The sequence below is a fragment of the Microcebus murinus genome, chromosome 8 (genome assembly GCF_040939455.1).
Source record: "Microcebus murinus isolate Inina chromosome 8, M.murinus_Inina_mat1.0, whole genome shotgun sequence".
NCBI classification, from domain to species: Eukaryota; Metazoa; Chordata; class Mammalia; order Primates; family Cheirogaleidae; genus Microcebus; species Microcebus murinus.
The window spans coordinates 96,330,001-96,352,049 of record NC_134111.1 but is presented as its reverse complement, the minus strand read 5'-3'; the positions used below and the strand labels follow the sequence as shown (position 1 = coordinate 96,352,049).

At 39.7% G+C, this 22,049-nt stretch overlaps 1 long non-coding RNA gene and 1 other non-coding gene across 2 annotated transcripts in view; both read right to left on the bottom strand.

Annotated features, from left to right (window-relative positions):
* The window catches only part of LOC105862854 (uncharacterized), a 47,475-nt gene that overhangs the window by 25,393 nt on the left and 33 nt on the right, over positions 1-22,049 (bottom strand). Inside the window, exons 1-2 of the long non-coding RNA XR_012920627.1 lie at positions 21,869-22,049; positions 11,009-11,093 (exon numbers count right to left, since the gene is read on the bottom strand). The exon at positions 21,869-22,049 is cut by the window's right edge and continues 33 nt beyond it. This is a non-coding gene — a long non-coding RNA (uncharacterized LOC105862854). The remainder of the gene's footprint in view (positions 1-11,008; positions 11,094-21,868) is intronic.
* LOC142872447 (small nucleolar RNA SNORA76) lies at positions 4,389-4,521 on the bottom strand. The gene has a single exon (XR_012920706.1). It is a non-coding gene; the product is annotated as a small nucleolar RNA SNORA76 (small nucleolar RNA).

The window sequence follows — 22,049 nt, the reverse complement described above, 5'->3', positions numbered from 1 at the left end:
CTTAAAGTACAGAAAATTATATAATAAACACCCACATACCCAACTATTTTTATTAAATACTAACATTTTGCCATTTTTGCTTCAGATATACTTTTTACTTAAACTTATTTTGAGATAGTCATAGATTCACACGTAATTGTAAGTGTTAAAAAATTAACTGAGACACGTTAAAATTTTAGAGTTTATTTGAGCAGACAGTTTCATGAATTGGGCACCACTAAACCACGAGCAGTTTGGGCTCCACTGAGGGGGCTGCGAAGGGAAAACTTCTTATAAGGTATTTGTGGAAGCAAAACAAAATACAGCCATGCATCGCTTTAGTGCAGGAATGCATTCTGGGAAATGCATAGTTAGCGATTTGATCGTTGTCTGAACATCATAGAGTGTGCTTACACAAACCCAGATGGTATAGGCTTCTACACACCTGGGCTATGTAGTATAGCCTGTTGCTCCTAAGCCACAAACCTGTACTGGATACTGTAGGCAATTGTCACACAATGCAATTTGTGTATTTAAACATATCCAAACAGAAAAGGCACAGTAAAAATACGGTATTATTATCTTATAGGACCACCATTGTATATATTATCCTTCTTTGACGGAAATGTCATTATATAGTGCATGACTATATTTGATTGGTTAAAGTGGAACAGTAGCCTTAAAGTTCTTAGTTACAGGTTAATTGGTGGTTTCTGATTTGGTTAAGCTTAAGTTTCATCTTCCTAGGCTATAACCCTTCATTCTGTGTTGGGTTTTGGTTTGTTTATGTAGGAACCCAAGGCACTGGGTCATCTCAGCCTAATGGCCTCCCAATTAATTATTTTAGCAAAAGAAATAATACGAAGAGATCCTTTGTCACTTGGTACCATCTTGCAGAACTATAGTACACTGCACAACCCAAATCTTGGTGTTGATACAGTCAAGGCACAAACATTTCCATCACCCCAAGGATCCCTCGAGTTGCTCTTTTGTAGCCACACTAACATCTTTCCCACCACAACTGTTTCCTTAAACCTTGGAAACCACTCATCTGTTCTCCATTTCTATACTTTTGTCATTTTATAACTGTTACATAAATGGGATTATGCAGTATGTAACCTTTGGGGATTTGCTTTTTTAACTCTGTGTAGCTCTCTGGAGGTTTATCCAAGCTGTTGTATGTATTAATAGTTCATTTCTTTTTACTGCTGAGTAGTATTTGCTGGTGTAGATGTACCACAGTTTGTTTAACCATTCATCCATTGAAGGGCAGCTGGGTTGTTTCCCATTTTTGGCTATTACTAATAAAAATTATTATTATTGCTATAAACATTCATGTATAGGTTTTTGTATAGACATAACACATAAAAACATATTTCTTTGGAATAAATGCCCAGGAATGCAATTGCTAGGTTGTAGCAGTTGCTTGTTTAATTTTTAAGAAATTGCCAACCTGTCTTCCAGAAAGGCTGTACCATACTATTAATAGATTTCACTCATCCAACAGTGGATGAGTGATCAAGTTTCTTGCATCCTCACCAGCATCTTGTGTTGTTTTTAAATTGTGTTTTATTGATTAAAAATCAATTTAAAATATTGATTTTTTTTAGGTTAGCCATTCTGATAGGTATTTAGTGATATTACATTGTGCTTTTAATTTGCATTTCCCTAACAGCTAATGATGTTGAACATCATTTTTATGCTCTTAGATGCCATCAGTATCCTCTTTTATGAAATGTCTCCTCATGCCTTTGGGAAATTTTGTAACTGAATTCGTTTTTTGTTTGTTATTTGTTTGTTTTACTGTTGAGTTTTGAGAGCTCTTTGAATATTCTGTATACTAGTCCTGTGTCAGATACGTGGTTTACAAATATTTTCTCCCATTCTGTAACTTGTCTTTTCATCCTCTTAACAGAATCTTTTGCAGAGAAAAAGTTTTTAATTTTATGAAGTCTAATTTATCAATTTTTCTCTTTAGGGGTTGTGCTTTTGGTATGATACATAATAACTGTTTGCCTAGCCCTAGATCCTGAAGACTTTGTCCCATATTTTCTTCAAAAAAGCTTTATAGCTTTATGTTTTATATTTATGTTCATGATCCATTTCAGGTCAATTTTTCATGAGGTTTGAAACTTAGGTCAGGATTCATATTTTTGCCTATGATGATTGCCTCCGTACTCTATGTTGAAAAGGCTACACAAAGTCAGCTCTCCGTATACACAGGTTCTGCATCCCATGAATACTGTATTTTTCATCCATGGTTGGTTGAATCTGAGAATGCCAAACCTGTGTATCCACAGATTCTACAGGGCCCACTGTGAGATCTGAGCATCCATGGGTTTTGGAATCCACGGAGGTCCTGTGGATACCGAGGGAGGGCTTTATTTCCTCCACGGAATTGTTTTTGTGCCTTTGTCAAACATCAGTCGTGCATATTTGTGTGGGTCTATTTCAAGGCCCTCTATTCTGTTCTTTTGATCTATGTGTCTGTCCTTCCACCAATACCACACAACCTTGCTTCCTGTACCCATGTAAGTCTTGAAATCAGGTAGGTGATTTTTTTCCATTGGATTCTTTCTTTTCAAAATTGTTTTAGCTATTCTAGTTCCTTTCACTTTCCATATACATTTTAGAATAATCTTGTCTGTAGCTGCAAAAATATTGCTGGAATTTTTGTAAGAATTGTGGTAAAACTGTATATAAATTTGGGGAAAACTGACATCATCATTATGTTGAGTATTCCAACCCATGAACACAACATGTCTCTTAATTTATTTAGATCTTCTTCAATTTCTTTCACCAGCATTGTGTTGTTTCCAGCATACAAGTCTTATGTATGTTTTGTTAGATTTATTTTATTTTTAAAGCTATTGTGAATAATATATTTTAAATCCCAGTGTTCATATGTTCATTACTAGTATATAAAAATACAATTGGTGTTGCAAGCTTAACCCTATGACCTTGCTGAACTCACTTATTAGTTCTAAGAGTTTTTGCTTGTTTCTTCCTTAGGATTTTTTTTACAATTATGTCATTGTCATGGGAACAAATTTTGATATGTTATATTTTCATTTTAATTAATCTCAATGTATTTTTTATTTCCTTTGAGACTTCCTCTTTGACCCATGGATTATTTGGAGGTGTGTTCCTTAGTTTCCAATTGTTTGGAGAGTTTTATGTTTTCCTTTTGTTTTTCATTTCTGATTTTATTCCATTGTGGGCAGAAAATACACCATATGATTTCAACTACTTTAAATGTTTTGGGGTCTGTTTTGTGGCCCAGGATATGGTCTATTCTGGTATATATTCCACAGGCACTTGGAAAGAATGCGTATTCTGATGTTTTTAGGCAGAGTGTTATATAAATGTCAATTCTATCCTGTTGGTCATTGGCATTATTTTCTGTTTAGCTATTCTGTAAATTGTTGAGAGAAGAGTATTGAAATCTCCAACTATAAGTGTGGATTTGTCTATTTTTCCTTTTACTTCTAACAGTTTTTGCTTCACATATTTTGCAGCTGTGTTGTTTGGTATGTACACATTTATATGTCTTCTTGGTGGATAGGTTCTTTTTATCAGTTTATAATATTCTCCTTTTTCTCTGCTGATTTTCTTTCCTCTAAAGTCTACTAAATCTGATATTGCTACAACCGCTCCTGCTTTTCTTTGACTAATATTTTCACAATATATCTTTTTCCATCCTTTTACTTTCAATACCTATATCATTATATTTGAAGTAAGTTTTTAGTAAGAGTATGTGATAGTTGAGTCATGTCTCCTAATCCAATCTGCCATTATCTGTTTTTTTAATTGGTATATGTAGAACATTTTTTAGTATATTAGGGTTTAAGAGGCTTAAGTCTGGCATTGTGTTATTGTCAGTTTCTGTTGGTATACAAGTCCCAGTCTCTCTCTCTTTTTTTTTTTTTTTGCCTTCTCATGGGTTACATGAACATTTTTTAGAGTTCTATTTTGATGTATCTATTTGTTTTTGAGTATATCTTTCTGTACAGATTTTTAGGCTTTTTTTTTCTAGGTATTAGATTAAATATATGAAACTTATGACAGTCTACTGGTGGTGTCATTTTATCAGTTACAGTAAAGTGGAGAAGATTTATCTCCCTTTATGCCCATTTATAATATTATCTTAAATATTTCCTCTATATGCATTGAGAACCATGTCAGTGTTATCATTTTTGCCTCCACTGAATAACATAATATTGAAAATTAAAAAGGAAAGCCTATTGCATCTATTCTATTTTTGTTTACGTGCTCTTTCTTCTGTCCTTAAATTCCAAAATCCTTTCTTTTATCATTTTCTCTCTATTTATAAAAACTCCTTCTATAGCCATTTTTTTCTCTTTTTGTATTGCCTACCCCCAGCAGCTGGGTGCCAGCCTGGGCCACTGCCATGTGGCTCACAATTAAAAAGGCCACTACGGGGGTGGGGGCAGCCCCAGTATGTGCAAGCACCTGCTCTGGTTCTGCAGCCTGACCTTTGGCAACATGTGGAGGTACACAGTGGGTGCTCAAAGGTCACACATCAGTCATTTCTTTAGAGTGGGTCTGCTGGTGATTGAGTCTAGTTTTCCTGCATCCCACCAACAGTGTGTAAGCATTCCCTTTTCACTGTATCTCCACCAACATCTATTGTTTTATGACTTTTTAATAATGGACATTCAAATTGGAATGAGATGGTATCTCATTGTGGTGTTAATTTTAATTTGCATTTCTCTGATGATCGGTGATGTTGAGCATTTTTTCATATGTTTGTTGGCCATTTGTCTATCTTCTTTTGAAAAATACCTGTTCATGTCATTTACCCACTTTTTAATGTGGCGGCTTGTTTTTTGCTTGCTGAGTTGCTTGAGTTCTTTATAGATTATGCACATTAGTCCTTTGTTGGATACAGAGTTTTTAAATATTTTCTCCCATTCTTTAGATTGTCTATTTACTCTTTTGATTATTTCTTTTGCTGTACAGAACAAGACTGATTATTTTAAAGGAAATAAAATGTTATAGTTGCTAGTGAAGATTTCTTTGTCTATTTTACCCAATCTCAGGGTCCTCTTTCCCACTCCATGTATCCATCATCCATGTTTGTTTTTATTTTCATTGCACATATATATAACTGTACATTATATATAGGGAGTTTTTATGGCTTAAAAATGTACATGTCATATCTTATACAAAAATTAATCCAAACACAAAATTATAAAACTTTTTGAGGAAACATTGATTAGTCAAAGTGTTCTTAGATGTGATACAAATAGCAATGATCCATATAAGAAAAAATTGATAAGTTAGATTTCAACATTAAAAGTTTTTCTCTGTGAAAGACACCTTTAAGAAAATAAAAAGAAAAAAGAGAAAGTATTTGCAAATCCTTTGCATATCTGACAAAGACTTCTATATAGTCCATATAAAGAACTCTCAAAATTCAACAGTAAGAAAACAAGCAATTTAGTGTTTAAAAATGGGCAAAAGATTTGAACGAATACTTTACCAAAGAAGATACACAAAAGGCAATTAATCATATAAAAATTATTAGTAATCAGAAAAATTCTAATTAAACTGCAACGAAATACCCCTATGTATTAATTAAAATGACTAAAAATAGAACAAAAGCCTGATAACACCATATACTGGCAAGGACATGGAGCAACTGGAACTCTCCTACAATTAATGTGGAAAGAAGCCTGGCAGTTTCTTACAAAGTTAAACAATGCCTATCTTATGACTTAATAATCCCATGTCTACATTTTTACCCAGATGAAATGAAAACCTATGAGAACAGTGCACAAAAGTTTGTAGCATCTTTATTCATAATTGTCAAAAACTGAACACAGCCTAAATGCCACTCAACAAACTATGGTCTATGGCAAAATGTAATATTACTTAATAAAAAAAAGAACTATTGATACAGATAACAACTTGGATAGATCGCAAGAGCATTATGTTGAAAAGAGCCAGACTAAAAAGGTTACATTCTACATAATTCCATTTATGTGACATTATGGAAAATTGCTAGAGAAAAGGGAAGTCTGGGGAATGAGATGAGGTTTGACTAAAAAGAGGCATCACAAGGGAATTTGGGTGTGCGTATAATGAAACTGTTCTGTATCCTGATTATGGTGGTAGTTACAAAACTGTATGCATTTGTCAAAACTCATATAACTATACGCTGAAAAGAGTGAATTTTACCATATGTGACTAGAAAGTAGAGAAAAAAATTTACATGACTGTTGTCCCACTATATTCATCCTTTTGCAACTTTCTTATTCACTCAACATTTTTTATTCTCAGATCTATACACGTACTTAAAATTTTAAATAGATAGAATACAATCTAAGTACAGGGACCATTAGAAACAAGGGTTTAGAATGAACATGACCCTAGGGTCATCCATACACTGTATTCTACAATGGAAAATGTCATTAAATGGAGCAGGTTCCAGTTGATTCCCTGGGGGACGTTGCTTTGACATAAAGGTTGACAGAAGTTCTCCATCTCCAGCCATTGACTCTGATCTTCAAGGCTGTTATTCCCAAAAGTGAATTCTTCCAGGAACCTCAGCTATGTCAACAGTAAGTAAAGAATATAGGGCAACTAGACTCTGCATTCTCTCTAAATTGTTTTTGTCCAGTCCCGTAAGAACCAGGTTTATTTATATTAATACATGCTGCACTGAAAAAAGAGCTTACAAATAAGTTCTAGTCCTGTTCTGTCAACTAAATAGTTGGTGACATCAGCAAGGTGTTTAACCACTCAGAGTTGCTTTCCTCTTCCATAAAAAGTTGCGTTGTCCTGGATTATTTTAAGCCCCGTTCTAGCTATAAAATATTATAGGATATTAATCAAACCTCTAAAGCATTCAATTATCTGTTCAACTGTCTGACATGTCTCAGGAGCTTACCTGGGTGCTGAGGGTATAATTAAGAGCAAGAAAGAGTCCCCGGTTTAGTGGAAGCCACAGCATGGCCATATATTCAGTGGCTATTCAATGAAGGAGGGTCAACAAGACAGCAGTTCACAGCGAGTGAGGGTGTCGAGAAAGGATGGGAAGGATGAGAATGCCAAATAAACATGTGGTACCCCTCCAACCTTGAATTTTGTTTGAAAAAGAAAACAAGGATGTCTTCCTTCTGCATCCACCATTCTGCCAGTGCATATGAATGAACGGGAAGCTACAGACTCCTTAATGCTCAAGGTCATCCTTAATGCTCAAACACATATCCTCTAGTGTCTTTATTTCTTATTTAGCAAAACATTAAATGAAAGCATCTGAAACTAGAGGGCCTCGTGCTTCAGCAAATGTAAAGATGTAGAAGCCTTCCCAGGGATGAGTAAGCATGCATTTAGAGTTGGCCTTTTTTTCTTTTTTTTTTTTTAAGTGGTAACAGCGTAGCTTTGAGAAATGTGGGTAGCACATTTTCCCACACTTCTTCTAAAGAAACAACAAAAAATAAATAAATGTTCTAGAAGATGATTTTAGAGAATGAACATAATTCCTACCCATTAATTACCACATGATTTGATGCCAGGAATGTTCATTTAAAAACAGTTAACCCAGAAGGTTAAATGACAAGGGACATTCTTGTGGCAAAAATCTAAGAGTCTGCTAATATAATCTTACATGTGTGCAGAAAAGCATAAAATATTAAATATGGAATAAAACAACCCACTCAGTCAATATTGATATAAACAGTGTGATATTTATTAGAAATATATTTGTCAAAGATGGAGCAGGCTTTCTCTGCATGCTAGAGAAACTCAGTTAATCAGAAAGCTTTTATTCAAGTTTAAATAGGAAACAGGGAATTTTTCCCCAGCACTTTAACATCTATTGTTGAAACTCTTACTAAAATGTACGAGCTTTCCTGACTTTCTAAACACAGAAGGATCATCACAGTTAAGTTAACCCTTGAAGACTGAGGTTTTCAAACATCCATGATAATGGCTAACTGCAGTAGATGCTAGGGTTAAAGATCAGTACTCAAACTGTAGGTGGACCCTAGAAAATCCATTTGAAGAGAGAAATTCCTGATGTGAGCTCTAAAACATTTTTTAAGTTCTCTCCTTTCACCAGGTTGTAGAGAGTAACAAAAAGTTTAGCAAAAGATAACTTCCGTTTAATTGATTTTGGCCTATTGAGATCTTACCGTCTTAGGAGAGAAATACTCATGAGTATAGATATTGAATAATATAGTGGATTTCAATTAATACTTCCCCAAAATACTATTTAATTATGAAGAGTAAAATAGTAACCTTACAGTGGGCAGACATGGTAGATACCACCTCAACCAAATTACCAAAGGTAACCTTGTAGCAATGAGACTAGTCAACAGCATGGGTCTCCTGACAGGATGTGCTGAGAGAACTCAGCATTACTTGCATGGTAATCCTGCCAAAAATGCATAACCCAAACCTAGTCATGAGAAAACATCGCACAAACCTGAGTTAACTGGGGAACAATCTACAAAATAAGCGGCCTGTACTTTTCAAAAATGCCAATGTCATGAGAAAGAAAGACTCAGAAAATTGTTCCATGTCCCAGGAGACAAAAGAGACAAGATGACTAAATAAATTTTGTATTCCTTTTGTTATAAAAGACATTGTTGGGACAATTGGCAAAGTCTTAATAAGATCTGTAGATTAAATAATAGCATTGTTTCAGAGTTAATTTCTTGATTTTGATAATTGTCCTGTGGTCACATAAGAGAATTTTAGGAAATATAAACTGAAATATTTAGGGAGTAAAAGGAGATCATATTGACAACTTACTCATAGATGGGCATGAGAGAACTTTTTGGCTGATGAAATGTTTTATATCTTGATTGTGGTGCTGGTTAAATGACTACATGAACACACATATTTGTCAAACATTCATTGAATGTGAATGCCTGTATTCTTTGTAAACATACCTCAATAAATAAAACTGATTTAAAAGAAATGTTCATTTTGATATTGTGTATTATTTTTTCTTCTTCTTCTTCTTAATGTTTTTGGTTTGTGGATGTGGCTGAATTCCTCCAGCTGGTGTATATTGTTTTGCGAAGTATTTAATAGCCACTCAAGTATAATAAGCCCTATAAAGTAACTTTATGGTTTTTATGTGCATGGTTTCTATGTTGATTGATTGCCTAAGTTAATACATGAAATTCAACAGATCACTGAACTATAACAAGCTCTCTCTCTCCATTACAGATCATTTTATCACATCTATTTTAAGTAGTCTGCAACTAAGCTTGCAGGTTCTCATGCAAATCTTGCTTGCTTTTTAAAAGAACTACAAATATTTTCTAGCAAAAAAAAAAAAAAACTCTTCTTGCCAATAAAAGATCTCACCACCCTAAGACAATTGCTATATTTTGTAGTATATAAAAATAAAAAAAGAAACAAGAAGAAAGGTGTGTTGGCTGCTTCAAAGGAAGTACAAAGACCAGGCCATTTCTGTTCTTAAATAATAGGATTCCCATTGTTCTGTGTCTCGCTGGAGTTTAGATATTAACTCAGTTTAGGAGAAGGATTGTCAAATGGATTGTCTCCTGTGGTGAAGAGATTCTGATGTTTTCATATTGTGTTATCGGAGTGTTGAGAAAAGGTGAGCAGCAAGGGTCAGCAAATACCAAGAAATTGGCTCCCAAACCTCAGCAGTGAAAGGCTGTGCGGAGAAGTAGAAGCAACTCTGAGGACACGTGTATTTGGGGGGATCCACATTAGCAAAGCAGGGTGAGGCTAGAGGATGCCTGGAGGGACCAGAGCTTCATAGGAAGTGAACTGAAAGGTGGCAGCTTTCATTCATTCTGGCTTTACCAAATTAACGCATTAACTGCCATGTGAGTTGTACTTAACTCACGCTAGTTTTGAGCCCGGGGCCTCGTGAAGCATGTGTCTCTTCACCTTGGGAGCTGCAAGAACTATTCTTCAAGTTGCACATAACTCATGTGCAGAAAACAATAAAAAAATAACCCATTTTTCATTAAATGAGAAAGGATAGTTTTGTTTTCAAAGTTTTTATTCTATTTTCGTAATAAAACACCATGGCCACATGGAAAAAAATTTTTTTCTAGCATGGCAGGCAATGTGTTAACCAGGCATCCTTGCCCAGATTCCTTCTCTATGGTTCAGTTTCCTCATCTGCAAGATGAAAGGGTGTATACTAAGTGATCCTCACAGTTGTCTCCCATCCTATGATCCTGAATCCCAGGATCTTTGGTATGAGACACAGGGGTCTCTTCTACCCCAAATTTGTGCCATTTCTCTTCCCCTTGGCTTCCTAAGTCTGACAATATTGTCATAGTCGTTGTCTCTATTGCTATATAGGATATTCTTTGTATAAGAGGAAATATTTAAATTATTTACATTGTGGTTTCTGCTTTACTAGGAGATAAAAATGATTCTTTTTTTCTACTACATTCCTTGGAGTATCCATAAAACTTTCCACAGCATGTAGAGTAGCAGGGTATAGATACAGCTAATATATGAAAAAATACTCTGTTTGCTTAACCTATATCTCCCAGGAGTTTCTAAGAAATTGAATGACGAGTGAATAGCAACAACAGTTGTGTGAGTAAACCTGTAGATTCACTTATCACCATTTACCAATTAGCAGATTCTGGATTTTAAAATGACATGGGAATACCTTATTCTTAAAACACAATAAAAAATCACATAGAAAGAACCATTCCAGTCAAAGTATGAAGCCAATTCAAGCTCCAGGCCCAAATCACACCGTAAGGCCCAAAGCTCCTTTACTGTACAGTAAAAATGGCTGGTTTAAACCCAATGCAGGTTCTGAAGCTGAACAACGCTCTACCTGAACTAAAATACTGGAATAAACACTTTTGCCTCAAAGAAAAAAGAAGCCACTTTTCGTCCCTGCTGTTGCCACCTTTGGGGATTGCCTGAGGATACTGTTTGTCAAACTTTCCTCCAGAGAACAGTAGTGTTTCAGTCTGCTTTGTGCTGCTTTAGCAAAATGCCATAGACCAGGTAATGCATAATGAAGAGAAATGTACTGACTCACAGTTCTGGAGGTTGGAAAGTCTGGTATCAAGATGCTGATTTCTTGTCAGGGCCTTCGAGCTGCATCTTCACAGAGTGGGAGCCTCCTAAGGTAGCAGAGCAAAGAGAGGGTGACAGAGAGCAAGGGGGGCCGAACTCGCCCTTCTGTAACAAGCCCACCCCCGCAGCACTAATGGCCCAATCACTTCTTAAAGGTCCCACCTCTTAACACCGTTACAATGGCAATTAAATTTCAACACGAGTTTTAGAGGAAACAAATATTCGAACCGTAGCAAACAGTCATGAAAGATAGACATGTACAGAAAAAGGGATTCTGAGATCAAATAGGTAGAGAAATGCTATACCTACCGGAGAGTCACAATCTACATTGGCCCACTCAAGGCTCTGAGATGTTCTGCAGTCATTAAATATCTTTAGCTTTATCATTAACTTTATTTAACTTGGAACATTTTGAACCTAAGTGACCTCAGAACGTCTTTTCCACATAGTCCCTTCTTGTTCTGCACAACACATTTTAGGAAACCCAGCGTCGGGGTTAATTTTACTGAGATTCCAGAATAGAGCCAGGTTCCAGCTGAGCCTGCTCTTCCTGAGCAGGTCACTGTAACAAATCGCAAGCTTCCTTGGCGGAGCAGGAATCTACCTCAGGGCACAGGACACAGGGTAGCAATCACCTCAGGAGCACCATCCAGGCTGGCAGAGGTAAATTTGGAGCGAGAAGTTTGGACTGCTCAAACTCTTGGGCTAAACCAATCCTCCTGCCTCAGCCTCCCAAGCAGCTGGAACTACAAGTGCACACCACTATGCTCCGCTAACTTTTTATTTTTTGTAGAGATGAGGTCTCCCTGTTGCCCAGACTGGTCTGAACTCCTGGCCTCAAGCCATCCTCCCACCTCGACCTCCCAAAGTGCTGGGATTACAGGTGTGAGCCACTGTGTCCAGCCAGTTTTTACTGAACTCTTATAACTATAGCCATTCTGTGGAGCAATAAATAAATAAATGAGTTCGCAACATGGATATTGGTTTCTATTTTTGTTTTCAATAATGAATATGAAGCAAGGAAGAGGTATATTGAAACTTCACTCATTCATCAGTGATGTGGGTAATTTCTTAGCTGAATCAGATAATAGATTTTTGAATACTGGAAGTATATTTCCTCAATTTTTTATGCTATTCACAATGTAATAGCTGAAGACAGGAAACACTTTAAAATTTAATGTATTTAAACACTTTAAAATTTCATGTATATTGTTAACACTTTCTCTCTCTTTATTGAGACCAAAAATTGACAAACTAGTAATATTGTAATATTAAATATTAGTATTATTAATTAATATCATTAATGTTAATAATATAATCATATCAATAATAAACATTTAAAGATAATATTAACATATTAAAAACAGCAGCCTGTTTTTGCTAATAAAATTTTATCAGAACAGAACCACGCTCATTTCTCTATTATTATCCTTGTCTGCTTTTATGCTACAATAGCATAGTTGAATAGTCATAACAGAGTACGGCCTAAATATTTACTATTTGGCCCTTTGTAGTAAAAGTTTGCTGACTTCTGATCTAGAAAATCAACAAAACAACAAATTAAGCCCCGATCTGTAGCATTTGCTCCTTAACATGGTGTAAATATTTCCACTGTGGCGGGTTTCAAGCTACTTCTGCAACATCCCTGATTGTGGAGGTAGGAAGAGATGCACAGAAGCACAACATCATGTGGTATTTCCATCAGACAGACTCGGTGGGTGCAAATAACCTCTAGAGCTGGATAATAGTAAAATATAGTAAAACAATATAGTAAAATAATTAAGACATGATGAGGTTCAAGAATTTATTCTCTTTGTTTTCAATGTAATTTATTTTATTACAAATATTTATATTTTCACGTTTTATCTCTCCAGTCCATCCTCCATACCAGTGTTTTCTAACTATATTATGCATCTGAATCATCTGGGACTCTTTTTTTTTTTTAAAGGCAAGTCAAGTACAGTAATGGGAATAGGGGTTAGAGCAGAACAAGGAGTTGGATCTGTCACTGGCTGTGAACAATCTGTGGAGATAACTCACTACCTTTGGCCCAGCTGTCACCTGGGATTCTTATTAAAATATAGTTCCTGACTCAGGAGGTCTGGGAAGAGCCCAAGATTTTTGCATCTCCAACAAGCTCCCTGGTGATGCTGACGCTATTGATCCTTGGAACACACTTTAAGGAGTAGGGCTGGCCTGTTCCTAAACACTCTCTCAAACACACAAATCTGACTATGTAACTCACCTGTACCAAACTACGTAGGTTCCCCGATATTTCGCATCTCTGTGATTTTTAATATTTCTACCTCTACCTGAATCACGCTGCTGCCTCCTCCCTGCATCTTCCTGGGAAACACCTTTTTCTCTTTCAGAGCACGGCTGCATGGCAGCCTCTTCCAAGAAGTCTCTTCTGCCATCCCAGTGAGAAACGGGACCCTCCCCTCGTCCCCGCTGCTCCCTGTCAGCACATGCGTCTCGCTTTGCTGCATCCGTTTGTGTACATGATTTTCTGCTTCATTAACCCAAAATTCCCTAAGCCATATTCTGACCTCAACACAAATGTCATTTCCTTCGAGAGTCTCCCTGACCCCCCAAGAAGCCCTCCCGTCCCTGCCTGTCACTATCACCCCCATCCTGCCTCTTTCTTTCAGAGCACTGTTCACAGTCTGTGATTTTCTTATTTTAGTTTTTAGTAAAAGCCATCTTATTTAATGCAATTCAGCCTAGTAGTTGGTAAGTTGATTGAGAATGAGGTGCTAAAATTGGGGAATTATAACAAGTGATACATACATATGTGAAATATTTTTGTGAAAATATAAATAAATGCACATTCCTTGGTCTGTGTTTTAACCTAAGCCATCATCCTGAGAGTGTTGATTGGAGGTCAGCAGCATCTTTCTTGCATAAACGATAGCCATAAAGCATCATCACAATTTCTGATTTCATTGTCTTTAAAGTGGAACATCCCTAAAAGGAAACTTGCAAAGCAAGAATAAAAAAGTGTTCATCTTTTGCTATTGGGTTCTGCCCACGCCTAATTTAACAGCATTGTTTAAAAGCAACCCGCCATTATCAAATCTTCTAAAGTGTGTAATTTAGTTGGTTCTTTTTTAAACAAACATTTTATTTTGGAGTAATTTTAGATTTGTAGATAAGTTGCAAAGATAGTACAGAGGGTTCCTGACTACCCCTCACCCAATTCTCCCAGTTGCTAATATGTGCATTACTATGGTACATTTGTCAAAATTAAGACACCAATATTGGTACATTATTATTAACTAAAGTACAGATTTTATTGGGCTTTTACCACTTTTTTCCATTGTCCTCTTTCCATCACAGGATCCAAGCCAGGGTGCCTCGCTGCATTTAGTGGTCACGTTTCCTCTGCTTTGTGACAGTTACTCAGTTTTTCCTTATTTTTCATAACGCTGATAGTCTTCAGAGACCCTGGCCAGATATCCTGTGGACTGTCTCCCAATGTAGGTTTATCTAAGGCTTTTCTCCTGATTAGACTGGTGGTACAGGTCTTTGGAACGAATCCAGCAGAGGTGAAGTGCCCTTCCCAGACAGATAATATCTACTTGTATCACTGTGGATAGCAACCTTCCCGTAATTGAGTTTTTATAAAAAAACAATGCTCATCCTTTCAGCACTCACAGTACATTAGTTTACATACTATTTCACTGAAAAACGTAATCAGAAATATAAGGACAAGTGGCATACACAGGATTGGGAGCAAACACAACTGAGTCTTGGCTGGTGTGGGTCTCGCCTAGGGGTGGGGGAACAGAGCATTCGGGAACTTGGCCATCAGCCTGCAGGGGCATCGGTTAGTGGGTTTTATGGTGGTCTGGGAAGCATGGCTACTGCGAGATTATAAATCGAGAGGCTAGATGAGCATGAACCATTTACATTAGAGATGGAGAGTTTACATCTCTTCCTCTGGGAAGGTGAGGTGGGTGAAGAAATTCCACTATGCTTGGTTATTGTGTGTTTCCCTCCTTCCCTTTGCATGACTGCAGACAGCTTGTCTGAAGCACTCAGCACAGCGCCTGGCACGCAGCGGGAACTCATTGCATATGTGTTCGAGGAATGAACGAGCAGAGCGATCTTTAGGTGTGTGTCATCCAGGGTCTAGCCAGGAGATGGAAACGTCACCCGTTGTTCGAACGCAAAGGATTTAATTGCTAACTAAGTATAAATGTGTTGACTAGGTAGGTAACAGAAACGGCGAAAAGACAACACTCGACTGTCGTGGAGGTAGCACCTGCAGGAGGCAGCGATCACCCCCAGGACCTGGGGAACAAAAAGAAGAGGCTCACACTGTTAAAACTTAGGTGTTTAGAGGAAGAACCTCACAGAGCTGAGAACCAGACCCTCGAAGAGAGGTGCGAGACATTAGAGTTGACGGACTGTGAGGAGGCTGGTTCCATAAGTGTTGAAAATACCACAAACTGCCTTCAGTGGTACCCACGGGAAGGAACTGCCTGGGTGGCGCTCACAGGAGCAGGACGTGGTCAGGCAGGAGTGTGTGCGCCTTCCCCCTCCAGCTTTGTAGTCTCCCTCTAGCATCCCTCTGTAGGCAGAACCTTATGGGAAGCCAACTCCAAAGCAAAAATGTGGTTTGCAGAGATCCACCCCCAGAATCACAAAGCAAGGTACGAAGGATAGGTCTGGAGCTAGAAGACAAGAGCTTAGGGACTGGCTTAGGCACAAATTAGGTCACGGTAATTGTTAGTGCAGCATTTTACTACCCCAATACCCTCTTCCTTCCCCACTACTGTAGGGCCTTCGCCTTCGTTTCTGGGCTCCATTCTCATCTGACATCTTGAAGAGTCCCCAAATGTGTCTCAGCTACAGCAGGAATGTGACATTACCCTGTCTCCAGGCCAGGGATCAGGAACCTCTGATAATGTTTAACATACAAATATGTATTAAATAGTTGGTTTAATATATACAAAAATATAAAAAATACAATATTTTACAATGTTTCTTTGAGGAGATTTTTTTATTCATGGGCTGGACTGATTGAGGCTTCCTAAAATATATAAGTCTGGTAGAGTTTGGACCGAAGATGCCTTCCTTCCTTGGTAAGTCTGCTCAGAAAATATAGATGTTCTTCATTGCAACAAGGACTTCCAAACTGAGCTAAAAATTGAGATCATCTTTCTTGAAAAAAATGGTATTGCCAATGTATTGAGCACTGAGCCTTCCAAACGGTTTGCACGGAAATCCTGGGAGAAGGGATGGGGAGGGGAGAGCAGTTCCAGGATAACTTCACTAGTCCCTTGCTAGCTGTTTCATCAGGGTCAACTGCCTTAATGCTACTTTATAATCTTAAGTAACTTTGGGGGGAAATCTTCTACATGTCTATATCAACCTCCCCCTGCACTCGGATGTGATGCTAACCAGCCCTTTCCTAAAGAGATTAAATCATCCTCCATCTGTGTTATAAACATTTTACTGAGCCTGTTCTTAAGCACTTGAAAGTTAAAAAAAATACAAATACGTGGAATGCAGAGGATTTTTAGGGCAATAAAACTATTCTGTATGATACTGTAATGTGGATACATGTCATTATATATTTGTCCAAATCTATAGAATACACGACACAAAGAATGAGCCCTAATGTAAACTATGGGCTTTGGGTGATAATGCCGTGCTGCTGGAGGTTCACTGATTATAATAAATGTGAGCTTTGGTGTAGGAGTTTGATAGTGGGGCAGGCTGTGTGCAGAGGAGAGGGTATATGAGAATTCTCTGGACCTTCCTTGCAATTTTGCTCTGACCCTAAAACTGCTCTACCATATAGAGCCTATTAAGAAAAATAAATAACTTTTAGAGATGCCTTTGCATAAATTATTGCTTGGTTTAAAGGCACCCACCATGATGAATTTTTCTAAGGAACCCCATGGTATGCCTTTCAATTTATATCTATTGCCTATTTCCATCCTGTTTATTGAGGGAATGAATGAATGTAGAAATGAGAAAAACAAATGGAAATTCAAGAGTGAGTGGAGGCAGTTTCCAGAGAAAAGATTTGAAGGAAAAAGAACAGAGAGATGGCAAAGCTTGTATTTTTAGTATCCCTTCTTCTGTTCCTTGGCAACTCCTGTGTGTAGAGCACCAGAGATTGAGTCAGGAAGCCTCACTCCAGGTTTAGAAAACATTGTCAGGGTGACAGAAAAATCTAGTCCTTTCCTTCCTGCTGACCGAACTCAGCCAGCAGCTCCTTGCTTGGGAACATGAGATTCAGATGCTGACATTTCCAACAGCAGTGGCTTAGATAACCCCAAGAATTTCAGTATCCAGAAATAAAGGGAAGAGAACTTGGGTGCAAGACTGGATGGGTCAGATATAAGCACAGAAACACACGTGGGAAGACCACACACTGAAGAGAGGTTTTGAGGTGTGTGCTGATGAGCACACAAGAGTTCAGACTGATCTCAACCTTCACCCTTGCCACAGAGTCTGACCAGAGCAAGAGTCATCAACTGGGAGCCCATTGTAGGGTCCAACCCACAGATAAAACCTGTCTGGCCCAGGTGGGTTTTTTTTTTTCCCTTTATGTTGAATTGGTTGCCAAAACTTAGAAATTGGGAAATTTCAGATCGAATCTGAATTTCCGGCTTCTTGCGAAAAAGCAGAAGATTTGGGAACAGCTGGCCTGTTTCCTCATGGCCACAGTGGGCTGGAGGGGACGGGGGTGGCAGGGGTGGCGTGGGTGGTGCAGGGCAGCTGCTTTCTCCACCTGACTGGCTTCCTTCTTTAACCCACCAGCCTGGCCCTGTGGACGTTGGTGCTGGCAACCCCTGCTTCTCTGAGCACTGCCCAGAAGGGGCCTTTGTGGGAATGAAGCCGATTGCGACAGCTGACTTCTGTGATACGTTTCCGAGAGGATAAAATCACACTAATGAGCCATTCCGTTTAGTGGAAATCGAAGTTTCCTAGAGCCTCTCAATTACTAGCTCAAGCAAAGAACGTCACAATACTGTCATTGTATTGGGTGATTGAAAGACACAAGGGCCAGTTTTTATAAATAAGATCAATCGTTCCTCTCTCTGCCCTGGTCCACTTGGCCGGTTCTGTATCGTGTACATATCCCAGTCGCATGTCCAAATGAAGACACGTTTCTTCCACCTTTACAAGTGATCATCAGAATTTACCATGACTCAAATGAAGCAGCGATTGCTGTAAGAGAAATGGTCTACAAAAATTGGCTGAATTATGAAATTTGCACTTATTTGAAATAACATATCCTACTGACATTTCCCTTCCGGCTGCCTTGGCATTAACGTGAGGATTATTTATGACTCAGCATTTCCCCATGACAGCTGCCCACAGGACAGATCAGGAACTGAAGAAAAGAGCCACGCTGACTTTACCCTTTTGCCCCAGCTCTCCTGGCAGAGGAGGGGCCGTATGCCCGCAAGGGAAGGGCAGGGCGCAGGATTCACTGGTGCTGACTGGGGTTCAAATGCTGACTCAGGAATGGACCAGCTATATGACCTTGAAACCACCATCTACACTAAGAGTTGGCGAACAATTTCTGTGAAGAGCCAGCTAGTGAGTTCTTTTTGCTTTGCTCACCACATAGCCTCTGTTGCAACGACTCAACTCCCCAACTGCTGCAGTATGAAAATAACCATTAGACTACTAAAGATGCCATAGCAAGGTATTAATATCACAGACTGGGTGCCTTAAACCAGCAGTGCCCAACCTCTGTGGCACCAGGGACTGGTTTCATGGGAGACAATTCTTCCACAGACAGAGCGGGGGTGGGGGGAAATGGTTTCAGGATGATTCAAGCGCATTACATTTGCTGTGCACTTTATTTCCACTGTTATTACATTATAACATATAATAAAATAATTATACAACTCCCCATAATGCAACCTCCCTGCTAATGATAATCTGGACTTGCAGCCGCTCTCCATGCTAGCATCACTGCCTCAGCTCTCTGGGCATTAGATTCTCAGAAGGAGTATGCAACCTAGGTCCCTCACATGTGCAGCTTGCATACAGTAGGGCTCGCACTCCTGTGAGAGTCTAATGCCACCGCTGATCCGACCGGAGGCGGAGCTTATGCAGTGATGCCAGCCGTGCGGAGCGGCTGTAAATGCAGACGAAGCTTCACCGGCTCCCTCACACCTCACCTCCTGCTGTGAGGCCCGATTTCAGAACAGGCCACAGACCAGTACCGGTCCTGTGTTAAATGTTACCTGTGCTAAATGTATAGTGTCTGGACAGGGTCCGACACAGTGCCTGGCATCAGCAGAGGTTCCCTATTTGTGTGACAAATATTCTTTGTGCACCCACAAATGGGATGAGTGCCGTTTCGGGCGCTGAGGACACAGCAGTACGTGAATCAGACATAGCCTGTGCTCAGGGCGCTCATGTTCCGGTAGGGGAGGGAGGGTGGGGAGACACAGAGAGCAAAGATAAATAAAGCCAGGTGAGCGTGTAGAGATGGATGGTGAAGGGGCACAGGTGGTGACATTTTAGCTGTGGGGATCAGGGAAGCCTCCCCATGAGGTGAAGAGAAGTAGGATCTACAAACCTTCATTCCTCTCTCCTCTGCTCCCCTGCAGGAAGAAATTCTACTCCACGTGGTTACCAGGGAGAATACCTCTCTCCAGCTCATTTCCGTCTGGGTGGGAGAAGCGCCGACAGAAATAAGAGGTGGGACTCAGGGGCTTCCAGCCATCACAGGCGTATACCATCCCACTCAGCTGGGGGTTCAATGTCAGGGTCTTGTTGGCTTTTTTATTCCTTGATAGTTGATATGTAAACTAGATCATGCACTGAGAAATGCCTCTGTGTAATGGAACCTCTGCCTGGGGAGCAACAGGTAAAAATAAATCTCCAGGAAACCCCCACGTCTCTCTTGGTGGGCTTGAGATAGGAGCTCGCAGGTTGGTTTCACCTCTGCTCGGCTGTGGACGTAGAACCCAACGAATCACAAGGCAGCCGGAATGGAATAACTAGAACCTGAAGACCACACCAGAAAACCCCAAGGAATGCTCAGGCCCCAGGGATCAAAGAAGACAGTATGGCTAACTTGCCTTGCCCTAGACACAGCTGCCTGTCTCCCCCCACTGTGTGTCTTCTCCTCAAAGAGCAGGGATGGCCAGCCTGAGTTGCTGCCCTAAATGGTTGGACTTGAGTAAAATTCAAAAGACTTAACCTCTCTGGACTTAATACTTCCTCCACAGTAGGCCTCATATGCTTTCTTCTGAATAGTCAACGGGAGGGAATGAGGAGGGAAGAGTCGCGTCTGCCTCGAAGAATCCAGATACATTCTGTAGCACGACAGACCCAAACAAAGGACTCCCCTCCTTTCTCCAGAATCCCTTACCAGAGGCGCAGCTTGCAGCCATGAGGGGGTGGGTGGGCCCCTATCTTGGTGACAGACACATTTGGCTGCCTGAGGGTACCAAGAATTGTCAAGGTATAAATAAAGCATTCAGTCAGAAGTGGTTAAACTGAGAAAGGCAGCTGAGAAATTAGTAAGGGTGTTGCTACATTCAGATTCAGGGAGCCCAGGGGTTTTAGAAGCACTTGAGTGATCACCAAGCCACAAGTTCTTACAGTAGTGGCTCCAACACTGGCAGAGGGCAGGCACAGGAATCACGGCCCTCTCTGGGCCGAGGAGGGCCAAGGAGGAACACTGGTGCCCATCTACTCCTGAGTGGAAACCCCTAGCAAGGAAAGCAGACTCTTCTCTCAGACACCTAGAAGTATCAGACATAAACATCCACGTGGTTGCATTCCCCTCTAAGCTTCGGGATCATAAAAGATGTGTCCTCCCATTTCCAGACCACTCACTGCGCCCCAGTGACTGACCGAGTTTCCCTTCTTGGAGTGTGGCCAGTTGGATCCCCAACCAGCTTCGTGCCTAGATCTTAATAACAAAAGATCCCCTCCCTATTATTGCTCTATTTGCAATAGATTGGAGGCCCTTCTCTCCGTTACAGAGGGAAATGACTAATGGCCATAATGCAGGCAAGATGAGCTAGGCGGTAAAGGACAAGAAACACGCCACAGCAGGCTCCAGAGTACCCATGGCACTTCCAGATGGATTACAAGTTCAGTCACATTTCTGTTAGAGTGAGCAGGCGAAAAACAGGCTATGGAGTCTAGAACCGGGGCTTTAACTGGATAAACTATTTCTATACATTTAGTACATTTTAATGTATGTTTAATATATTGCTTTTCAGAATTCACCTGGATTTAGACATTAGAAAAAGACGTTTGTAAAAGACACGTGAAGAATATCTCCACTCATTTATAGATAATCTCTAGAAAAAACGTAATATCTGCAGTTGTCAAGAGGAATCAGGTGCTTGGGAAACGGAGGGGATGGAGTCTGGAGGTTTTCCACCGTATAGTCGTATGAACCTGTCGACTTTTTTACCATGTGTAGGTATTACTCCCACAAAAAAAATGTAAATTTTTGATCACATATGAAGAAAAATCTGAATACTTTTTTTTTGTCATAAAATCTCCCTGTCACTTTTCCTCTAAAGTAAGAAATTCTTCCAAAGCCTGAGGAAAACGATGAATTAAACTTTTCCTGACAGGAAAGACAAAGTCTGAAAATTATGCCTGATGGGTGGAAGGGAGAATCCTGGCAAGAGCCGCGGTGCTGACAGATGAAGAGACGCACGCCTGACAGAATCTAGACCGTTTCACTGAAACCGAGAGAGGACAAAATGCAAAGCGCATTGGGAACGATATCTTCCTGCTTATTGTCGGTCTATTTAACCAATCCAAGCACTTTCTAGTCATCGCACCCAGTTTCCATCCTCACCCAACTCACTGTGGGGTCTTCCTCTGAGTCGACTCGGAAAATTCTAGAGCTCCACTTCTGGTAAGGAGCGTGGTGCTGTCGGGTTGCATTTTTTACCGCACACTGGTTCCCTGTGTCCCGGCAGTGACCTCCTGTAAACGCCGCTGGGCCAGAGAACTGCAAGACCGAGTGACGCGACAGGAATTACGGG